Genomic DNA, 13,770 nt, shown 5'->3' on the forward strand with positions numbered 1-13,770 from the left:
ATGCACCTCCGGAAATCGATAAGATTTAGTAAAAATGGGTACTTGTGACGTAACGGGGATGTTATGGCAAACTGAGTTTGTATGCGTTAACTCGTCACCTTTTAAATGGAATAAATGATTATAAGAATGGCAAAGCTTAAGAATAGACTGTTGCTCTTCTTCATTAAGATGTGCTAAATCCAACTGACTATCGAGAATTACGTTTCATTTCGAATCGTATAGTTGGGGTCGCGATAAAATTTCTTCACCGTCGACTTCATTAAAGGGTTCAAGGGTTACGGAAAGGGGAAAAACTCTTATGTGGGTTTCCGTAGTATTTAAAATAGTCGCTAGTGCTGTAGAATTTGTCACTTTTGTTAAGGCGCGAGACAAGAATACGCCGGGAAGTATGGGGTGATCGGGAATAATTCCGACTTGAATTTCGGGATTTAAAACGTTAAGTGAAACTAACGTTTCAGTACGAGGTTCTAATATTACGAAAGGTTCATGACCACGGTCTAAAAGGGGATACTTAAGTCCGTATAAATTAAGGACGTTTTCTTTATAATCTATCACTATACCGTGTTTTGTTAAGAAGTCATTACCAAGGATTCCATCTAATGGTAAATTAGAAACGGATTTAGAAATTACATAAAAATGATGTTTTATCTCCGGCTTTCCGGGGAGTAAAAGTGTAAGAAAGGTAGAACCTAAGGTTCTAGGTGGGGTAGAGGATTTAGTGATACCCATTATGGTCACCGTGTCCTCTGGATCCAACTGAAAATCTTGGATCGATTCGGGGCTTACCAAGGAGACGCCCGCGCCCGAGTCGATTAAGAATCGTAAAGAACGTTTAGGGTTATTTAAACATTGAATTATTATAAAAGTTCCCGTGGGGGCGATTGAATGGATTCTGCCGATAGGTCTAAAGTTTTGTTCCTTCGCCTGGCAATTGGTTTGGGAACACTGAAGTTTAAATGGTTAACTCTCGCATTGCGTTTTAACTGGTTTTCGCTACGGAGTTTACAATTTTCAAGTAAATGACCTTCATCTTTGCAATAATTACAAAAGGTGTTCTTACTGTAAGGGTTCCTAACTAAATTAGAGTTATTAGGATTAGGATTAAACCGTTGGTTAGAATTTTTAGTAAAAGAATTATGATTAGAATTTTTACTAAAAGAATTATTATAAGAATGTTGATTGGAATCATTAAAATTCTTATTAAAAGTGTTAGAATTAGGGCGTTGATTTGCATTATTATAATTCTTATTGAAAGGGTTAGAAGTAGGGCGTTGATTTTCATCACGCGGTGAATAATTATTTGAAAAGGGTTTATGAAAGTTCGAATTAGGGTTTACATGGTTATAATTTGGTTTTCTATCAGGTGTATGATATTTCTCAGGCCACCTCTCTTCCTCGTCTAAAAGATTGAAAATGTCTTCTAACGACATTGGTTTACCATTAAATATTCTCCTCCCTATCTGGGGTTCAAGTCCAGTAAGGATAGAATTTACGGCTGTCTCTTCGAGCTGTGCCAATCGACCGGGTGCAAGCGTATCATCCGGGATAGCATCCTTCGCTTTATTTAAAAGGGTTTGAACGCGGATCGCGAAGTCGCGAGCATTTTCTCTAGAATTTTGGCTTACGCCATGAAGTTTGTTACGGAGTTCAACGGGATTAACCTTCCGCTGGTACGTCGAAATTAAAAAGGTTTTAATCTCCTCATACGTCGTAAATTTTGAAATTTGAAGTTTCGCATCTCCCGTGATGGCTAACTTTATGTGACGTATGAGTCGAGGTAATAAATCTGGCGGGCAGCTTGAAATTGCCTCGTCACAGTAAAAGGTGAAATCGTTCAGATCTCCAGTTTTGGGATCGAACGTGCATGGAATGAAACGGATAAATTCCTCAATCGACATTGTAAAGGATGCGATTGAAGGTACAGATTCCTTCGAAATTAAAGGTAAAGGGTTGGGGTTGTTAGAAATTAAAGGGGCAGGAATTGAAATATCGAAAAATAAAGGTGAAGGGTTTGAGCGTGTATGTGCAACTCTGACAGACATAAAAGGACTCACAGTTTGTTTGGAAGATCAAATTGCTCGAAAAGCGGCGATCTCTCAGCTCACGCAGTTATACTGGTGAGGCTCCAGACTCAAGACTAGGCAGCTCGTACGTGGGTGTTCGTGTGGCTGGACGTCGAAAGCTCTGTTTTAAGGTCGTTGACCTCCTTCCTTCCTGGATCTCCTGAATTCGTCGTCTTCGAAAAGTCAAAACAATCAATTAACTAACTAACTCTCGCCGTGTAGATTCGTGATCAACGCGCTTGCGGCGGGCCGCTTGACGTATCCGACAGAATGCTACCGACTGCGCCAAAAATATCATGTTAGGAATGACATTATTAATATAGGCGAGAGGTAGGTTGTAAAAGTGTTTATTCCGAAGTTAAAATGATACAAAATTCGCTCGTGGACTGGTTGACGAAGCTAAGACTCGCAGACGGTCTTGACTCCGGACTCCTCCTGGACGTGGACTGGTTCTTGAAGAGGGAGAGGTCTTCCCATTCAGAAGTTCTTGATGGGACGAAGGAGAATCCTCCCTATCAGAAGTTCTTGATGTGACGAAGGAGATTCCTCCCTAGTTGGATTCCCAACGAGAAGTGAAGTGTAGAGGGAGAGTTCCTCCCGGCTTGGATTCCCAAGAAAGAGTGATTTGAGCCGGCCGTGACCCTCCTTATATAGTAGTCGAGGCACGTGCCGGACGCACTTGGTTGGTGGGGGAAAGTCCTTCTGTGATTGGGTGAATCACAGAAGGACTGTGAATCATCTCATGCGGGGCCGATCGAGCGTAAGTTAATGAGCGACGCGGGCGTATTAGGGTCGCGCGCGCAATTAGTCGCGACAGCATATAAATCATTAAAACATTTTAAATCTTTACGATAAAAAAAAGAAGAAATATAAACACTCACCTAAAAAAAACTAATTTATTTGCATTAGGTAAACTGAAAACGTTCGAAGAATATGCATAAAAAATATAAACAAGATCGGGATTTTTTTTTATCTTGGCCACATGTGGCAATTACGCATGTAGGATTGGGGACAGACCCGAATTATATTCGTATAATAAAGTTAACGAAAATTTAACAGATGTCACTGTAAATCATAAATATAATAATATAATTTTCGATCTCGACCTAAACACATGTAAGGGTGAGGACAGTCTCGAATTAACTCTATATGGAAACTGGCCAAATCCCTTCGAGTCAAACGCGAATCGATCCCGCCCATCAAAAGGCCTGACGGCTCTTCCGCCGTTTCGCCGGCAGATAAGGCGGAGGCGTTCGCCGACGGACTCGAGGAACAGTTCAGCCCCACCGACAATACGCGAACATCGCCTTGATCGACAAGCTGACCGACGAGACCAGAATAACCCTAAGTGCGCCGACCGAAGAAAGGCTGGAGCAGACTAATCAGACGGAGATAAGCTCGTATATAGCGCGCACAAAAATTGGCAAAGCCCCTGGACCGGATGAGGTAACGGCGAGGGCGCTGAAGCTCCTTCCGGAGCGAGGCATCCTCGCCCTCACACATTTAATAAACCACACGCTAACTCTTAAATATTTCCCACAGAAATGGAAGGAAGCAAGAGGGGTCCTGATCCGCAAACCGAAGACAGGAGGAACCAACACCTCGGACTACAGACCGATCAGCCTGCTCTCGGTGGTGGGCAAAATATGTGAACGAGTCATGGAATCGAGACTCCGAGATAGCGCTGACAAAAACTCCATCATCCCGAAGGAACAACACGGCTTTCGACCCAGACACTCGTCGGTCCATCAACTGATGAGAGTCGTGGAGAGAATCAACAGGGGGTTTTCGTTAAAACAGTCGACGGGTGCAATTTTTCTCGACGTCGCCAAGGCTTTCGATAAAGTATGGCACGTAGGTCTGTTGCACAAATTGTCCAAGAACGGAGTTCCGCTGCCGATGTGTCAGTTGCTCGACTCCTACTTGAAGGACAGGCACTTCAGAGTCAGGACGGAGGGAGAGATGTCCGGAACGAGACCGATCGCCGCCGGAGTGCCACAGGGCTCGATATTGGGACCGCTGCTCTTCACTTGCTATACGGCCGATATCCCAGTGCCAGAGGACCGGAGGGCACTAATTGCGCTCTACGCTGACGACACAGCGATAACATTCACGTCGATCAGCCCAGATCTTATCGCCTCGAAACTACAACTGTTCACCCGGAAGCTCGAGGGGTGGTTCAGCGACTGGAGGATATCGATAAACCCAAAGAAGAGTGCTGCGGTCCTCTTCACTAAAAGGAAAGGACGACGAGCCGAGACCCCGCGTCCCATTAAGATGTTCGGAGAAGAGATACCGTGGGTGAATCAGACCCGTTATCTGGGCCTCACGCTCGATAAACAACTAACGTGGAAGCCCCACGTCGAAAGCGTCCGAAAAAAAGCCAGAAGAGGCATGGCGGCGCTGCGATACAACTATAAATATTTATTATCTTAGACACCACAGAGGCCATTAATCTACATGAAAAGACATTCGAATTGAAATATGGAATGAATTCAACAGAAATGGCTAATTCGTCTATCAACCCCAAATATAGATCTGTTTTGTATTGGTACACAACATGGAGATCTACACATTTGGGTCCACGTTCTGGAACTACATTGAAGGTACTTATTGTTAAATATTATAAATATTATAAAACAATATTAACAAAAACTCAAGGAGTTCCTGGCGAAGGATCTCCATTTCCTCCCTGAGGTTCGTCAAGTCTGAGGCATGCTCACTTACTTGAGTGAACTCCATGCTTAGGGAGTCCACGTCAAAGATTGGCTCCGCCATGACAGAGCCGGTCGGAAGACCGATGAGTCAGCGGGGGAAAACGAAAAAAGGGGGCCAAAAAGTACCCCAAGAATTTGTTTTTCACTGTAACTTTTTAACTACTACCTTTAAAGAAGATATCAAACAATTTTTCATAAATAAAAACGTTACCCCCAAAGCGGGGAAGCCCGCGCGTCTCGCATATTCATACGCCACATAATATTACATGCAACATTTAAAGAAACATCAAAGTAGTATTTTATTTCTTACCTCGCTGAAGCTGCCTGTCGCTAGGTGGTTATGTGTAATACCTAATGATATAAAAATATATGGCAACACATTAAAAGAAATATGTATTTTATTTAAGACGATAGAGATTTATACGTACAATTTATTACGAAGCCGATTCAGCGGGACGTCTTTTTTATCAGCAATTTGATCTTCTTCTTTAATGTATTCCGATATGATTTTACTGAAATGACATATTTTAAAAAATATTTTTGGGATAAGTTCGAAACTATTTTTTCAAGATTTTCTTTTAGGAATAACCACATGAAACTGAATGTTTTATTTATTTATTTTTGCTTCAATAAATCCAGTTGTCCAATCTATAAAAAACTACTTAACATTTTCAATTCATTTGAAAATAGGTTTACAACTTGACTAAATATTTCCAGAAGAAAACATTTTTAATTATTTATTAGATTTACAACGTTAGATTTTATCGTTATATTGAAACTTAGATATTTAATAATAAATCTAAATATTGTATATCATTTATGAATATGTTTAAAACTTGGCTAGATGATAATAAATTAAAAATTGTACTATGAAATTTCAATACAGCGAAGCTCACGGAACCAATGAATAAATTTTGGTGTACTGAAAATTCGTTATATTGAATGTAAGGAAGATGATATATTTTAATTTTATTTTTAATTACCATATTACTACAGCATCAAAATAACCTCTTATAAGGTTGACAGATCGTTTTTTGTCCTTGTTTAAGGAAAATGTTTGAAACACAATAAAATTTGTGAAAAAAATGTTTTATAAAAAAAGTTTGAGGGTCAGCGAAACACATGTAATGTCGCTTTTGAACACATCTGGCACACGCCAAGTCAATGATGAACTGAATGTGGAGAAATATTGTGTAAAGTTGCAACGTCATTCTTAAATTCGGATCAAAATATTTCGTTATAATGAAAACATTTTGTATGCAAGTTTTTAGGGGACAAATTAAAGAGATTTCGTTGTATTATTTTTTAAAATAGGTTTGTAACTTTACTAAATATTAATAAAACAAAAAATATCAAAATGTTTTCAACATAAAAAATATTATTGAAACGTAACATTTTGTATCATTTAAAAGTAGGTTTACAGTGTTAAACCCTTAATCCGCAATGCAGAGTGGCAACACTGGCGGGCGTGCATTGCGATCGTGGGTTAGAGGGTGGGAGATCCAACGGCGCCCGCCATTCCAGACGGACGTGTGACCGGAGCTCAAGCGACTACTACTACTACACATACATATATAAACAGAAAACTCTGTGTAACAATTCAGAAGTGGGATCGGGCTGATCGTGCTGATCGTGCTACTCGCGTGTGCTGAGAACCGGCTGCGAAAGTCTAACGGCGCATTTTGAATCTCGCGTGCTTTGTTGCTAACGACGCCACAACAAACAAGATGGCCGCCAACAAAGAAAACGTAAACAACGCCGCCGACGGAAGTAGCGGCCTGGGAGGAAGAGAAGCTCCCGGAACTAGCGGCGATGCGAGGAGGGGCGATCTTATTGAAAGGGGCGACCACGGAACTAGCGGTGATCTTGGCGGAAGGGGTGGCCCCGGAGTACAAGTAAGTCCTAATAAATCGTTGAATAGGGCTGTTAGCAGGTTCGTCCGCGAAGACATCGCGGCGGAAATTCGGGCGGGAAGCATGTCGGGAGATGAGGTCGACGCGTTGCAGATGCTCGAAGACCGGATAGTGCGCCGCCTCGAAGCTATCATTCGGCGGTCCGGAATCCCAGGTGCTTAGCGGTCCGGCGCAGGAAGTTATCCAGGCCTCCTCAATCGCGGGGCCCGGCATCGCAGGTTTCCGAGCGCCTATCGACATTGTGAAGCCGTTCGACCCGGACAACAAAAGCCTGCAGGTGGACCAGTGGATAGCGATGGTCGAGCAGATGGCCCTGGCGCATAATTGGACTGATTACGAAAAATCCTGCTTAATGCAGATGAAGTTGAAAGGGGCGGCCGAAGAATGGTATAGTCATCTTACGAAGTATAACCTCACTTGGGAAGAGTGGAAGACCAGCTTGCGGCGTACCTTCCCAAGGAGAGATGGCTTCGCGGCGACGTTGTTTCAAGTGATTACGACGAAAAAGAAGGATGACGACTTATTATAGGGAGAAGCTGGCGATGTGCAAGCGCTGCGACTTGACTGGCGCTAAGGCAGTGTCATGCATAATATTTGGATTGCCTGACGAGCTGCACGCTAACGCCTATGCCTGCGTCAGCGAGGACCCTGAAGATTTGTATAACAGGCTGCTGAGTGGTCTCGACGACTATAAGTCGCCGAAGTTCGTGGCCACTTATGCATCACGGTCGTCCAGTTCTTCCGGAGAGAGGAAACTCACTAAGGCGAGGACCATCAGGGCGAGGAGTTATCACTCCAAGCCGAAGCGAGCGAGGGCGGAGCCCGCAGCTGAGGAAGTCGAGGCGACGACTGAAAAGCGACTGGTCAGGTGCTACAATTGCCAGCAGTATGGCAATCACTTCAGCCGAGACTGCCTGAAACCTCGGATGCAACGGTGCATGCTGTGCGGCAAAGGCGGACACACCCATCGGCAATGTAGGGTAAGGAATGTTTTAACTAAACGGCGGCGAGACCCTAAGGAGAGGCGCACCGTCGATGTTAAACTGGTGAGTACTGATTTAGACCTTATATACAGAAAGAAGGGATGCGTGAATGGGAATGAAGTCAAAGTTTATATAGACACTGGATGTCAGCATAATTTGTTATCAGCGAATTGTGCCAATCGCTTGAAGCTGCAAACGGTACCACAGCTGACTCTCCTCAGAGGATTTGGTGGCGGAATTGGGAAAGCTGACAGCGTATCTACGTTTACTTTAACAATTGACGATATAGACTTGAGCATTGAGGCGTTGGTGACGCAATGCAATATTTCTAATGCGGATCTGATTATAGGTCAACCGGCGCTAGGGGAAGAAGGAGTATCACTGGTGGTACAGGGCGGCAAGGCGCTGCTGCTCAAGGAGGACGTCTCGAACATGCTGAAGAGGAGCTTGTTGGAGCCCGAGGACGTGAGACACAGGGTCCTCTTGTCAGAAGATGTGACGATACCGAACGGAGTGACCGAAATAGTAAACGTCATCATCGATGGGGCTCAGCCAGGCGAAGATTACGAGATGAGCGCGAAAGTGTTCGAAGACGGCAGATCCTCAGTAGCCATCCCCAGTGGTATTCTACAGGCGGCGGAGAGAATAGGAGTGAAAGTCACCAACCTGGGCAGTGGAGAACTTAACTGGAAAGCAGGAAAATTGGTGGCGAGGGCGACCAGGTGCAGAGCTATACAACTAAAGGAGCCTTTGTTAGCTAAGACCACAACAACTGTAAGTACCATCATATCACTTAATAATTCGGACTTGGATGTGGGAAATATCGAGAATGAGGACATGGTGAAACTAGTCGACCTTCTCAAGGATAAGCTGAGCTGTTTCTCTTCCAGCGAGAGTGATTTAGGTTTGACTCACTTAGGCGAAATGGAAATTAAACTCACTAACGAGACGCCGGTGTATTATCGACCATACCGTCTATCTTATGTGGAAAGACAGAGAGTTAGAGAAAAGGTTAAAGGATTATTAGATAGTGGAGTCATTAGGGAGTCCCAGTCAAACTACGCGAGTCCGATTGTATTGATTAACAAAAAGGATGGTGGTATTAGGTTATGTGTGGACTATAGGGCGTTAAATGCAGCAACAGTAAAGGACAGGTATCCATTGCCATTGATTTCGGATCATTTAGATAGATTAAATGGAAAGATCTATTTCACAACATTGGACATGGCGCAGGGATATCATCAGGTTCCGATGCATCCCGATTCGGTCCACAAAACGGCATTTATCACTCCGGACGGGCAATATGAGTACTTGCGTGTTCCGTTTGGTTTGGCAAATTCGCCGGCGGTGTTTCAGAGGATTGTGAATAACATGCTTGGTGGAATGCAGCATGAGGAGATTCTGGCTTATATGGATGATCTGCTAATTCCTTCATCGACAGTAGCAGAAGGATTGATTTTGTTGGAGCGGGTGTTGACACTGGTAGAACGGGCAGGTTTTAAGCTGAACATAGCAAAATGTTCTTTCCTGAAAAGTTCTATTTCTTATCTAGGACATGAGATAAGCGGCGAGGGAATAAGACCTGGCGAGAGGAAAACCAAAGCAGTTTCTGATTTTCCTACCCCGACCAATGTTCATACGGTGAGACAATTTATCGATTTGGCGAGTTACTTTCGCAAATTTGTTAAGAACTTTGCGATTATAGCGAGGCCTCTTACTCAACTCACAGCCAAGGATGTCGACTGGCAATGGAGCGAGGTTCAACAGAATGCATTCGATGAGCTGAAACGCCAGTTAGCAGACAGACCAATTTTGGGCGTCATATTGCAGTACATCTGTAACTGAGTTACATACAGATGCAAGTAAATTGGGTCTTGGCGGTATTCTTCTACAGGCGCAGGCAACGGGCGAATTGAAAGTAATTTCATATTTCAGCCGAGCGACAACAAAAGCGGAGTCAATGTATCATAGCTATGAGTTAGAGACATTAGCTGTAGTCGAATCGGTGAAGAGATTTCGAGTATATCTGTTGGGAGTTCATTTTAAAGTTGTAACTGATTGCTCAGCAGTTAGGGCAACATTGCTGAAACGAGATTTAGTACCTCGTATAGCACGGTGGTGGCTCACCATACAGGAGTACGATATGGAGGTAGAATATCGTCCTGGTGAAAAGATGCAGCATGTGGATGCTTTAAGTCGAAACCCAGTAACAGTCAATTTGATTGACGGGACCGAGGCGGACTGGTTTATGTTAGTACAGTTACAGGATGAGAAAGCTCAAAGGATTCTTAAGAGCATTAGAGAATCGACAAGCTGATGCAGATATTAGGGCACATTTTGCAGTGAATGAGGGGCGCTTATATCGCAAGACTGCGCTAGGAGATCGTCTATATGTTCCGGCGATGGCTAAATTTAATCTATTGCGTAAGCATCACGACGAGATCGGACACCCTGGGTTCGAAAGGTGTCTTTCACTGATTGGGAAAACTTATTGGTTCCCTAAGATGAGAAAATTCGTACATAAGTATACGAAGGCGTGTTTAAACTGCGCGTATGCTAAGGGTGACTATGGACGCAGGGAAGGATTTCTACATTCTTATGAGAAACAAGCGGTTCCTTTTGATACGGTGCATATAGATCACTTAGGGCCTTTTGTTAAAAGCGTGAAACGGAATAGCTATTTATTAATGGTAGTAGATGGCTTTACTAAGTATACCATTGTGAAACCTACTCGCACGCTGAGCTCGATGGAAGCGATAGAAAACCTTAGATGGGTATTTGGTGAATTTGGATATCCGCGGCGTATAGTTTCGGATCAAGGTTTGGCATTCACTAGTAGGGCATTTACTGTTTTCTTACAGGACAAAGGGATTAAGCATGTCATGAATGCAATAGCAACCCCGAGAGCCAATGGTCAGGTGGAAAGACCCAATCGTACAATAATCGAGGCAATTACGGCAAGTGCGGTTGCTGAGGCGAGATGGGACGAGCAACTTCCTGAAATAGTATGGGGTATTAATCATACCACTAATTCTAGCACTAGGTTTTCACCGGCGGATTTGATGTTTTCTTATCAAAGCGGGCGGATGGCAGAGTTGTCCACAGGGGATCATACTGCCGAGGCGGGGCGAGATCGGTTGCAGGCGAGACGGAGGAAAGCAGCTGAAACACTACAGCGCATAGCAGCACGAATGAAGGCTAGGTTTGATAAACGACGAAAGGTAGCTACTAAACATAAGGTCGGAGATCTAGTCCTATGGCGCCAAGCTGCTACAGCTCCTGGTGAGAAAGGTATTAATCGGAAGGTGGCAAATAAATACGATGGTCCATACAAAATTTTCAAAGAGCTAGGTAATGATAGGTATCAGATTATTTCGCTTAAGGGTGTTAGGGGATATAAACGGTTTAAAGCGACCGTAGCGGTCGATGCCTTGCGGCGTTATCAAAGCGGAGCATTTCATGCGGGTGATTCGTCAGGGGGAGACTCGGATGACTCTGAAAACAACCGAGCCGGACGACAAGATTTGATTGATCTATTAGAAAGTTGAATAGGTTTATTTTAATAAGTTAAGATGTATCAAACGGGTTTTTGGGTGGGTGAGATTTGTTCAATCTTAGAATAGGTTTAGGGGGTGATGAATCTAATAGCTAAAGATTTATATCAGATAGGTGAATTTAATTTGTTGGATTTGGTTAATTTTAGAACAGGTTTAGGTGACAAGTCTGATAACTGGCGATTTGATTGGTCTGACGGTTAAAATGGTTTATGTTGTGACAAATCTGATAACTTAAGATCTATCAAGTTGGTGGATTTGATTTGTTCAATTTTATGACGGGTTTAGGGGGTGACGAATCTAATGCCTAAATATTTGATTGATCTGTGAGAGTTAAAAGGTTTTATGTTGTGACAAATCTGGTGGCTTAAGATCTATCAAGTAGGCGGCTGAGATTTGTTTTAATCTCATGGTGGGTTTAGGAGGTGACGAATCAGATAAATAAAGATTTATCAATTAGTTGGGTTAAAATTGTTGATCAATAGACAGATTTAGTTGGTGGGTAATCTGAAATTAGGATCTATCAATTAGGCGGGTGAGTTTTATCGATCTAGGGACAGATTTAGTTGGTGGGTAATCTAGTAACTCTAAGATCATTCGAACGAGTGAAGTATTAAGTAACTTAACTGAAAAAAAAAAAAAAAATGACGGCTAGGCGAATTCTGTTAATGAGGACATTAATTGTTTCAGGATGGCCGATTGTTAAACCCTTAATCCGCAATGCAGAGTGGCAACACTGGCGGGCGTGCATTGCGATCGTGGGTTAGAGGGTGGGAGATCCAACGGCGCCCGCCATTCCAGACGGACGTGTGACCGGAGCTCAAGCGACTACTACTACTACACATACATATATAAACAGAAAACTCTGTGTAACAACAGTTTAATAAATAATAATAATAAATAGCATCGGCTACACATCCGCTCAATTTATAACTGATATGAAAAAATATTTTGTTACACCTTACTAACGCAACAACACAATCGATCATATATAGTTGGTGCAATGCGAGTGATTATAAGTCATTGATTGTGTTTTAGCGTATTTTAGGTGTTTGTGTGCCAGTTTTAACGCTGCATAACACAATTTTATCATAAATTTAAATTTTCGTTATAAAAAAGTTTTTTGGTGACACCATAAGTTACTTTATAATTTAAAAAAAATATTTCTATGTTTTGTGTGTAAATATAAAAGTCAGTTTTTAATTACATTTACTAATTAGAAAGAAACAATAAACTAAAAATATCAAGCACCTAATCTGTTTCTTGTTAGACCAAAAGTGCGCTTTAAAATCATTAATAATTTTGAAACTTTTGTCTTTTTTGATTAAAAAATATTTTGATTTACATATTTTTTAAAGTAAATGTTTTTCTGCGCAGCATTATATATTTTAATAATTAATGAGTGTAAAAAGTTTCCACTATATTTAAAATCAATAATAAACTAAAGATATTTAAAATCTATAATAAATTATTAACACTTTATCTACCGCTCACGCCAATTGGCGTCCTGAGTGTGCCGAAAGTTAAACACCGCAGACGCCAATTGGCGTCCTGTGTATGTGATCGTTTCCATGTCAAATTAAAAATATATGTTTAGTGTTTTATTTGATTTTTTTAAAGAGATGACTAAATAAATGTATGAATTTTCATTTTATTTTGAATATTTTTTTTTAAATTATATTTAGACAAATGCGAAGGTTTTTAAATATATTTTGTATTTTTTTCGTCCGGCAGTTTTACTACCAGACAAACTAATGTATCTTTTGATGCGGTCCGAATATTTTAGTAAATTTTACTAGACATGTTATAAATGTATCAATGCATCAATTCAAGTCATTATTAAGTGGTTCTCAACATGTGGTTCGCCGGAAATAGAAATGAATTAATACATTTCCTTATTATTAGACTTTAACATTGATTGTTAATTTTAAAATTATAAAAACAAGTTATGTAGGAATTTAAATAAAAATAATTTAAATTCAATTAACGAGCGGTTCTCAAACTTTTTCAAATTTCTAAAAACTTTTTTCCAGCACACTTTTTCTTGGACAGTGTAAACAAAGAAAAATATGATATTTTATACACAAATATATAAATATGTATATTTAAAAATATTTTATTAGGTAAATGGGTTTATTTAGAAATGAAGTCAAATTACATAAAATAAAAAATGCGATGTACATATATAAAAAGTACAAGACACTAAAAATTTATCATATCATTAACCATTAGATAGTATTGGATTACTTAGAATCTCAAGATTGTCAGATTAGTAAGATTCTATTGTTTTTTTTTCTATCCTGTTATAAGGAATTTCCAAAATGTTTTTTGTGAGTAAATATTATCTCCCGTCAGAAATTACTGGCTTACTGGAAATACCGAATCTCAGTGACGCATTTTTTTAGAAAGTGGGAATTTTTTCGAGTTATTATTTTTAAATTATTAGCACGATACACATAAAAGCTTATGGCTAAGAATTTAGTTTTGGTTATAATATCGTGTTAAGCGCATCTGGTTTTCGTGTGCTCGAGTGAATATTC

General features: G+C 41.1%; 1 protein-coding gene and 1 long non-coding RNA gene across 6 annotated transcripts in view; one reads left to right on the forward strand and one right to left on the reverse strand.

Annotated features, from left to right (window-relative positions):
- Positions 1–13,770, reverse strand: part of LOC148236254 (CD109 antigen-like) — a 71,566-nt gene that overhangs the window by 25,325 nt on the left and 32,471 nt on the right. For 2 of the 5 annotated variants that reach the window (XM_088183822.1, XM_088183825.1), the window contains 3 exons: positions 5,209–5,292; positions 5,091–5,131; positions 2,055–2,236 (listed from right to left, as the gene is read on the reverse strand). The exons of 2 other annotated variants lie outside the window; for them this stretch is intronic. The gene's annotated coding sequence lies outside the window, so the exon portion shown is untranslated. The remainder of the gene's footprint in view (positions 1–2,054; positions 2,237–5,090; positions 5,132–5,208; positions 5,293–13,770) is intronic. One more of the 5 variants, XM_088183823.1, reaches the window with a different exon arrangement.
- LOC148236257 (uncharacterized) lies at positions 6,276–12,882 on the forward strand. The gene is made up of 2 exons (XR_015809242.1): positions 6,276–6,675; positions 11,921–12,882. It is a non-coding gene; the product is annotated as an uncharacterized LOC148236257 (long non-coding RNA).

This window comes from Plectrocnemia conspersa, unplaced genomic scaffold (genome assembly GCF_051122295.1).
Source record: "Plectrocnemia conspersa isolate PC_06_02 unplaced genomic scaffold, ASM5112229v1 ptg000004l, whole genome shotgun sequence".
NCBI classification, from domain to species: domain Eukaryota; kingdom Metazoa; phylum Arthropoda; class Insecta; order Trichoptera; family Polycentropodidae; genus Plectrocnemia; species Plectrocnemia conspersa.